A 10,051-nucleotide genomic window follows, 5' to 3' on the forward strand; every position below is an offset into this window, starting at 1 on the left:
GGATGGGTCGCCTCACGGAGTCCGCCCCCGCCCAGTTGCAATTGGTTCAGAACATTTTGTACCAGCGGAGATGGGTGTGAAGAGGCGGAGCCCCGGGCCTGTTTCATAAGAGAACCCTTGCTAAATGACTGGCTGGGCTCACAAAGGGGGGCCGGATTAAATTTTAGATGATATGGCTCTTAAGATAGTTCTTAAGATATCGTGGCTAATCAGGTCTGTTTGGTTAAATAACGCAGCATTTCCCTGCTGCTGGTGCTGCTGGGTCGCCAGACATTAAACCGCTCTCTGAGTGGCATGAGGTTTAACAGGCCGTCCCCAGAGCTCCTGATGGCAGAAAGAGCACTTGTTTGTTTAAGTGCGCCAAAGTCTCGTCGCTGCTCATTCAGGCAGCAAGTGGGAGAAGCTGTTTAACACGGCCCACTCTCATCCCTCGAATCCTCGCTGGATTAATGCAGAGTTTGTTGTCTCTGCCTGGAAACACCAGACAGCTTCATCGTTTGATCTCGCTGTACGCGAGAAGTTGGGCCGTTTTTTTATTTTAAGATCTTTTCAGGATGACAGGGAAACATTCCCATGATCCCTCAGACGTTCCCGGCGGTGGTTTAGGACCTTCTAAAACCAGATCTTGGATGTTCTCTGATCCCCTATTCATGAAGTCATCCAGGAGGTTTGGTGCTTAAAATAAACCTGAATAAGCAACTAACGACAAAACCAACCTAGAGACACAGCAGCGTAGAAAGTCCCAGTCAGGTCGGGGGTGAAAATGACCCCTTAGCAACATCCGTGTGCTAAGGGCTATCAGATGTCTTCAGCTTAGGAAGCTGTATACCCGGACCCATGAAATGCAGAAACAGGCAGATTTTAATGGCAGGGTGGACTCTGTCTCAGCTGCCATGGGGTCAGAGGTCAGGTACACGCTGGACATGTCTCCAGCAGCGTTGACCACCACGGCCTGTCCGCCGTCTTCTGAACATAACCTGCCCCGCTGCTTTCCAGCTGACGTTGTCATGGTAACACAGAAAAGAGTCAAACCCGAGGTGACGTTGCTGCCCCACTAACGTTGATATTTTTAAAAGGAGGCTCAAGACACACCTTTTTAGTTTGGCTTTTATCTGATGTCATTTACCTAGTCTTTTCAGCTATTTATTGTGTTTACTTCTTTAGCTTTTTTATTATCTTTAAAACTTTAATCCATTTTAGTGACTTTTTATTTTATGTTATTTATTATTCATCTTAAGTCTTGTATAGATTTCTCTAAAATTTTACACTTTTACGCATTTTTTACTTTCTTTTAATCTTTTAGTTTTTAGCTCCAGTGTTTCCTCAGGGGGGTCGTCCACACTGGGAGGTGTGCCTGCTCCGCCCATGGGGGTGTCGTCATAGGGGTCCCTCAGGCCTGGGTGGCTGGGGGGGGGCTCCACCTTCTGTGTGGGGTCTGCCCCGGTCTGTCCGGGTTGAGGGGGTCTCTGTGGCGATGCTCTTTGTGGTCATGGTCGGTGGAGCCTCTCGGTGTGGACGGCCACCCATAGGTAGTGTTTTCCTCACCTGGATCGTTAGTGCTAAGCCATGTCACCAGTCCACTTATTGTGTGTGTGTGTGTGTGTGTGCACATGTGTATGAGTGTGAGTGAGTGTGTGTGTACGCGTGGGGGGTGGGGGGTGGGGGGTGGGGGGTGGGGTCGTATGGGATGTTTTAAATTGTGTTTTTGATTGTTATTTTATTCTGCATGTAAAGCACCATGTGTTGCATTTATATTGTATGATTTGGTGCTATACAAACAAATAAAGTTTGAGTTTGAGTAACACTCCTTCGTGGTACAAACCCCTGAACAAGAGGAATCAAGACGTTATGAAGCTGCACTGTCTGTTTGAAGTTCACCCTCCAGCTACTTGAGGTCAAAATTGGAAGCTTTAACTCTTTCTAAGTTCACCAACTTTGAATAAACCTCAGTAAAGTCCAGGAGTTTGTGTTAATGGAGCCGGGGGGAGGGGAGTCTGATTAGCCTGCTGGATTAACTTGAATGTGTAGATGACTGGTTGGGTGGGGACATCCCCACAGCCCGGACCAGCAAACACTGACGATGTGTCAGTTATGTCAGAGCTCTCTCTCCTCGTGCTGAGCTGGTACACCGTGTCCCAGCAGCGGGGCGGGGTGGGACGGGGGAGGAGGAGGAGGGGGAGGAAGGGGTGGGAGGGGCAGCTATAGGCAGTGAAATGGAGATAAGTGATGCGGAGTGGCGGTGGGGGAGGCGGGTTTTACGAGACGCTGCCGAAGTTACGTAAAGATGGAAACAGATGTGACAGCGAGCACAGAACAGCCAACTAGAGCGTCCTCAATCCCAGACAAGACGGTCCACGCTGGATTATTAATGAGCTAACGAGGTTCACATGTTTTATTTAGTTGCCGTGCAATTAATTGTTTTCCCGCCTGTTTGTACATGTTGTCTGTGAACGATAAATCGTGACCTACTGATTATCTTTGTGCATGTTTTCCAAAACTCCTAAACATCACGCTTTGCTCAGTAATACAGGTGATGATGTGGGTGCAGGTTTGAGACTGGAGGTGAGGACCCAGGTGAGGCTTTAATTATATATACTCTGAATAAACCAGACGCCGCCATGGCAGGGCGTTCAGAAACCCCCCACGGTGACGGCAGGAGATGATGAAGACAAAGTAAACACACACGTCACAGACCTTGACACTAAACAGACATCAGAACGGACGTATCTGAGGTCTAACTTCTTCAACCAAATCACGAATACGCGTCATTATTTCAATAACTATAATATTTCTTCACCTCCACTGAGCCTCACTGAAAGCCTCTCCTGGGGCGACCCGTCACGCTCTGGAACCGTCTTCGTCGCTCAAAATGAGCCACAAAAGAGGGACGAGCTGCCCGTGAAGGTCTCTGCTGTTCATGGACGGATCTCTTTGGGATTAAACACCACAAAGAAAAACTTGATTTTAAGGGAATTTATTTGTGGTTACAGTGTAGCTGGTAAGTGGGGGCACTGGGGGGGCCGGGGCGCTCCTTGCTGGTATAACAGGCGCCACAGCGCCCCTGCTAGATTGTAAAGGATGAAAATGTGTTTCTCTGCAGCGCTGATGAGTCAAATTGTCTTCCCAGGGTTCTGCAATACAGTCTCCAAGCAGCAGGTTACTTACAAGAAGTAAACATTTATTGTAATTTTAATTTACAAACAGCTCTCTTGATCTTCAAGTTGAAATAAAAAGAAAACACCCAAATCTATTTGTGACAACTCGGCTGAGCAACAAGTACAACACGGTAAGTTAGTGACGCTTCAAGCATCGCTGCTCTTTATCAGATGTTTTTTTAAAGAAGAGCATCCTTTCTTTCTTGTGGGTGGGAGCTGTTTATTACTTTTATTTATTCCTCTTGAAGTATCCCATTAGCTCTGTTCTCTCAGCTCCACTCTTTCTGCAGTAATGAGAGACTTTTTGATCTTTCTTTTCAGCGTGGTCCTCTTCAGAAAGAAAAATGACGCTCTTCCTCCTGTGTTTGATATTTTAATACATGATTAATGAGCCAAAGGCCGCCCTCTTTCTGTCCAGGCCCGGGCTCGTCACAAAAGAGGCATTGATCCGCGTCGACGCCTTTATGTCTTTACACATCTTCAAACAAAGGTGGATGCACTCAGACGGCACAAAAGGTGTCTCAAGTACGTTGCACTGATTCATTTTGTGAAAGGAGAGTCCTGCTCTTGATTATCAGCGCTGTCTCATTATGTTCCGTCACCACTTCGAGTCTCGGTCATGTTTTTATTTTCAATTCTCCACATTTTCCACTTCGATCGATTTTACCTACAGACTTCAGCAGAGGAAGCATGCTGAACAAATGATCAGTTTTAAAGTCTAAGGTAGAAAACCTTTGTAATGTAAGTAACTTTTGATTTTACAAATACAAAAATGGGTTAAGCATAGAACTTGGGGGGGAGGAACAAACAAAAAAAAAGCAAATAAATTACTTTTTCAAGTATATGGTGCATTTACTAATGTGACTTCAAGAGGAATTATAAAGTTCATAGTTCAGCTGCTCCAACTGTTGTTTTTGCAAACATGACGGTACTTTTTAGCAACGTTAGCTTACTCGTCTCGGGATGTGTCCCCTTTGTAGGAAACTCTTGACGTTTTTGGTTTTTTATAGCAGCGGTCTGAGGTTGGTGTTCAGACGACTGCCAAAGATGCTCCCGCCGTATTTCAGCATCCGACTGCTCAGCAAGTAAAGCTGTAAACAGACAAAAGAGCTGCTGGTTTCCTTCTGTACTCCTTTTGCTTTCAGCTATTTTTGCCATTTGGTTTGCAATGAGGGGATCTATTTATTTATTTTTTAACCTCTGAAGTGTCCTTTGGTCTGAACAAGTTTTTTTTAACTTTTGGCCCATTGATGAGAGCAAAGCTACCAAATAAATCCTCGCTCCCTGAGGAGTGTGTCATTTTCACATTTGCCAAATTTGTGCATCTGTTGCTTTTAATTCCATCTATGCAATTTGAAATCACCTTTTTGTGGCTCCATAAAATTCTGCAGGGACTGAGTTTTTAAAAACTGGAACGATATATACACAAGGCTTTATAAAATAAAAAATAAATCACATGAACACATTTCAGTCTTTTATATGTTTTAATTAAGGACAACACCATGCACGGATAGAGACAGGATAGAACTGTGGCAGCCTTGTGAGAGGGTGAGAGACTGAATTATTTGACCCAACAGAAAAAGGCCATCTTTTTGACTAAATAATACTTGTTAATACTTGTAAATAATTGTAAAAACTTCTAAAACGCTTAGTGTCGAATCTGACATGGATGAAAAACACAAACCTTGATGTTGATCTGTGTTTCCTCATGTTGTCATATTCTACTCACAGCTTTCTGCAAGAAAGTTTTACCCGTTATGGCATCTGATCTGTTTCAGATAGTGAACTCAGCCCTTTTTTTCAGGTGCCCCGTTATAGACCCATCTCAAATCGTTCATCAGTAAGGTTATTGAAAAATGTGTTTCAACAGTTACATACCTTCTAAACTTTTTTATCAACTGCTTTGACATCTTCTAGTCCGGTTTTTGTGTTCACCACAGCACTGAGAGTGTCCTTGTCAAGGTGTTCAATGGCATCCACATAAATACAGACTGCAGAAGAACCACAGTGCTGGTATTATTGGACCTCAGTTGACCATAGTATGTTACTGGAGCCATTGGAGAATTGGGTCAGACTTTCTGGCATAGTAGTGGAATGGTTTAAGTCGTACTTAAAGGACAGGGACTACTTTGTGTCAATGGGTAACTTTACATCGTAATCAACAAAAATTACATTTGGGTTTCCCCAAGGTTCTGTCCTAGGACCCCTCCTATTTAACATCGACATGCTTCCGCTAGCTCAAATAATAAAAAACTGCTAGATCTAAATGTTCATTAATATGTGTTGTCCTACTTTTGAAAATAAATCATTCATTTAAAGGATTTAGATAAGGATTTTCCAGGTAAAGGACTTGATCTTTGTATATTTCCACAATTACAACAGTAAACCTTGTAAAAAAAAAAAAAAACATATGCAAAACATACATCGCAGTACATTTAATGCACAGTACCGTTTTGAAAATGACCAGTGTTTGTTTGCAACACATCAATAATGTTTGAGCAGGTGTCCATATTCATGAGACCCAGCAAGTCTTATCAGAAGCATTCACGCCCCATAAACGCTCCAGAGGATCAACTTCTGTGTTCACGGCCTCAGTCTGCTGTTTCCAGAGAGTTTGCCATGTAGTTGACTGGATGAGCACAGAAAGAAAAGGGGGACATTTGTATTTCCTGCAGAAAATAAACTTTAAATGTTGTGGTCCATTTATGAAAAGTATCGACCGTGTACGAGAAGAGTCACCTGGGGTCCAAAATATCTCTGAACCTTAAGCTTCTTCCACAAAAAAATAAACATGAACCTGGTTTGATTTCACTTTTACCATATTTAATACTCTTTGTAATTTATAATAATGAGGCATACAACCATCAGAAAAACGGAGACGAAGCTGAGAGACAAGATTCAACCAAGGAATGGCTGGTTCTGAGGAAAAACGCTGGTTATCCAAGGTGTGACGAGCAACTCTGCCGCCACCCTTTTTTGTTTCGGACAGAGCCTCGGGGATGATCCACTGTGAAACACTGAGTAAAGCCCACCCCTACTGGCCCGGTACGTTATGTACCGGTGGAAATGGCTGCGAATAGGAAAGATTTCCAGACCTGTTTCATTACAGACGTTTTTTGTGATGTTAATGCTGGTCAGACAAGAGATAAGAGGCAAGATGGTTAAGAAGAAAACAACCTGGGGGCATCTCTGCTTACGACTGGGCCGGGATAAACGGTTATAAGATGACTCCAAATCTCTCAGCCGACTTCAGGACTTAGTGGTATGACTGTATCATAAACTAATGACATCTGTCCTTTTGTTGAGCGTCTCCGGAGACGACGTAGGGGTTCCTGCTTCCAGACATTAATGTGTGCACGTGAATTCAGGAGGTAAAACTGCAGCGGACGTTCACCAAATCCTTGAAAAAAGGAAAATAAACAAAACCAAGCATGGCTCTGTGTGTATTGTCTCTTGCTCGCATGTAAAAACATCTTTATGCTGACTTGGATAAAAGGCCGGAGCGAGGAAATGGTGTCTGGAGAAACAAAAAGAGCGGATCTGAGAGTGAAGCTGCATCAGATGCGAGGTATTTTCAGACGAACGCTCTGTGAACTCTCCGTGAACTCTCTCTGAACTCTTCATCAGCGATTCAGCGTGTTCTCCAGCTAAATCCCGCTTTAACGTTTGAGACGCGTGCAAATGTCAACCTTTAAAACACAAACATGGCTTGAATCATAAAACAAATATGTCTTAGATAAAATGGCTTTGTGAACATTTTACACGACTCTGATCCGGAAGGAGGATCAATATATCATCTATTTTATGGTTTTCTCCGCTCCCTGAATTCTGCAGGGATTAAGATGTTTTATTAAAAAGAAACGTGCTGACGAGGGACTGAAGGAACTGAAACTGAAAACGTCAGTGATGCGACAGCTTAACACCAGGGTTAAACCCAAACAAACAAGCTGTACCGAGCTGCTGTCTGTCCGTCTCGCTCAGACCGGGCTGACCCACTTCTTCTGTGGCGTTGCCTTGTTCCACGGTGGCACGTGGCACTGACAGATGCAACACCCCCCCACCACACACACACACACACACACACACACACACACACACACACACACACACACACACACACACACACACACACACACACACACACACACACACACACACCGGTCCTGCTGCATCAAGTCTGAGATCTACCTTCTGCTGCATCCAAACCGTCCTCGGCTCGAACTGAAGTACGAATCTGTCTTTATTAGGAAGACTGTTGGATGCTGCGCTCCTCTTTAAGTTTATTATTTTAATATCTTGCCTCCTACTTTCCAACCTCCCCCAGCCAAGCCCGTGCAATAGTAGAGCACATCACAACCAGGAGCAATGGGGCAGCATCTGACTCATGCAGGAGCATCAGACAGCAGCTTCTCGTAGCATCCAAGATGGAGGCAGATCTGCTTTTATTAGATTTTATTGCAAAAGTAATTTGCCTCCTCCTCCTCACATGTGATTAAGTGTATACAGATCCAGCTGCCCAGCTTCTTCTGTGACCTCAGCTGACTCCAGAGGAGCCGTTGTAGCGTGGTGGGGCCAATCAACCCATTTTCATGGTACCGTCTGGACTACACACTCATCTTTTTCACTGCAACCAAAAGCATCACTCCATCACAACCTGCAGGACTCTCAAAGTCTGGACATGTCCTGAATAGTCACATTTGTTGTCAATCGTAATATTCAGCATTTTAAACTGCAAAAAAATTCCTTTTGTTGCTAGAAAAAGATTGGTACAAAGTACCTTTTTGTCGGTATTAGACTATGGTGATGTAATTTACATGCATGCATCTTCATTTCTTTTGAAAAAACTGGATGTAGTCTATCATGCTGCCTTGCGGTTTGTAACTGGCTCAAGTGCACGTACACATCATTGTAATTTGTATCAAATGGTTGAATGGACTTCACTGAGTCTAAGTAGAAAATCACATATGTTAATATTTATTGCAAAAGCATTACTGGGTAAACTACCGCTGTACATATCCAATTTATTAAAATATTACTCTAGTAGCTATAATACCAGATCATCAGAGAAAATTCTCCTCAAGGTCCCAAGCACTCGAACAGAGTTGGGTCTTTTCCTTTTATGCACCGCAAGCTTGGAATGAGCTACAACACATACTCAAATTTAAATATTTACCCTCTCTTAACATGTTCAAACATATGTTAAAATCAGTTTTCACAGAACAATGTCATTGTTTTTAATCAAGTGTCATTCTTGTCATGAATTCTTTTTTAGCTTTCTGATCCTTGTATGTTTTATGTTTGTTTGTTTCTTGTTTTGATATGTTTTTATTTTTTTGTAAAGTTACTTATCCTTGTATGTATTTTCTTTTATATGAAACTGAATTTATTTTTCTGCTGCCATCTTGACCAGGACTCCCTGGCAGAAGAGATATTGTATCTCAATGGGACTTTCCTGGATAAATAAAGGATACATAAAAATAAAAAAAAATAAAATACATACTGCTATTTCATCTTATTTTTAAATGTTTAAGGAGTGACAGGACTAGAAATCAAACTTAAACCACCAGACTGTCACAAGTTGTGTGTTGTGGTGGACCTACAGTATTTGATGCTTACTCTGCATGTGGCTAACTTAGCTGCACGGCTAACCTCCTGAAAATGACGTGTAATTGGTTTTATATTACTTTTAAAAGTAGACGATTGAGCGGTATTGTGGGGTGCTGAGTCATGTCATAAATCATACTTTCGTTGAGAAGCTTTTTCATGTGGACTAAAGACGAGCGTCATGGGGACGTCTGTCCTTTGACACGGATTTATATCCCAACATTCCTCACTTCCTGACGTCTCTTCTTGTACCTGGACACTGATCAGGTATACATAGATCTGACTAATCCTAATCCACCTGCCTTTAATCTGCTGTGAGAACAAACTGCAGACCTGCTGCGGCTCAACATAGCCCGGCCTGACCCGCCCCGGTCTGGAGGTCGATGATCAGTTAATTCTCCCCGCTGAGGATGACGCAGCAGTTAAATAAAGTCAGCACGAACAGACAGATAGCACTGGGTACTGTTTTTAGTCTCAGCATTGTACAGCTGCCATGGTAACAGAGATGCAGAAATCACAGCCTTCTCCGGGCTCGTCCCGATGCTCTTACCTGTCAGAACTATTTTTAGCTGCATTCTTTGTCACTGCGTCGACGGTGTGTTCCACATATCGGTTTGGCACAACCTTCCCGTTTTATCTGGGTTTGGGACTGGCAGGAGGAGTGGCCGGAGGATTGTCCTGCCCGAGGACATGGGACGACCTTTCAGTTGGAGGGCAACTATCCATTATACCACGACCGTAGCATGCAGTTCATAAAGAGCTGCAATTAAATGCATACGTAAGATAATCAACCAGTGGAACACAGCAGAGGCTCTTCTAGGTTTATTTTTATTTTATTTTTATTTATTTATTTTATTGGTTTATTTGACAGGGACAATGCAAAACATTGCTGTAAATGTGCCAGAGTTAGCCAAAAGGCTATTTTTCATCTGTAGTCCCTGGACAGATGTTACAGAGTCAAAACAGAAATGTAAGATTGAAATTACAATTCATTTATAGGCATGCAGAACAATAATAAAAAGAAAAGAAGAAAAACTAAAATAATGTTAGCGAAAAAATAAAATAAATAATGTTAGCGAGAACATCATTCAGGTCACCTTTGTCATTACATTACATTGTCAGGTACTTTTTAAACATGCAACACGGATACTCATAATGCAAGACATGCAAAACAATAAAAATGAGGGGTATTAAATATGCAAAGCCGAAGCTCAGGCATAGTAAGCATGCACAGTATATACAATACAGCCCGTTAACCTTTTTTTTTTTAACTTCATAGACCTTTATACCAC

Source organism: Cololabis saira, chromosome 12 (genome assembly GCF_033807715.1).
Source record: "Cololabis saira isolate AMF1-May2022 chromosome 12, fColSai1.1, whole genome shotgun sequence".
NCBI lineage: Eukaryota > Metazoa > Chordata > Actinopteri > Beloniformes > Belonidae > Cololabis > Cololabis saira.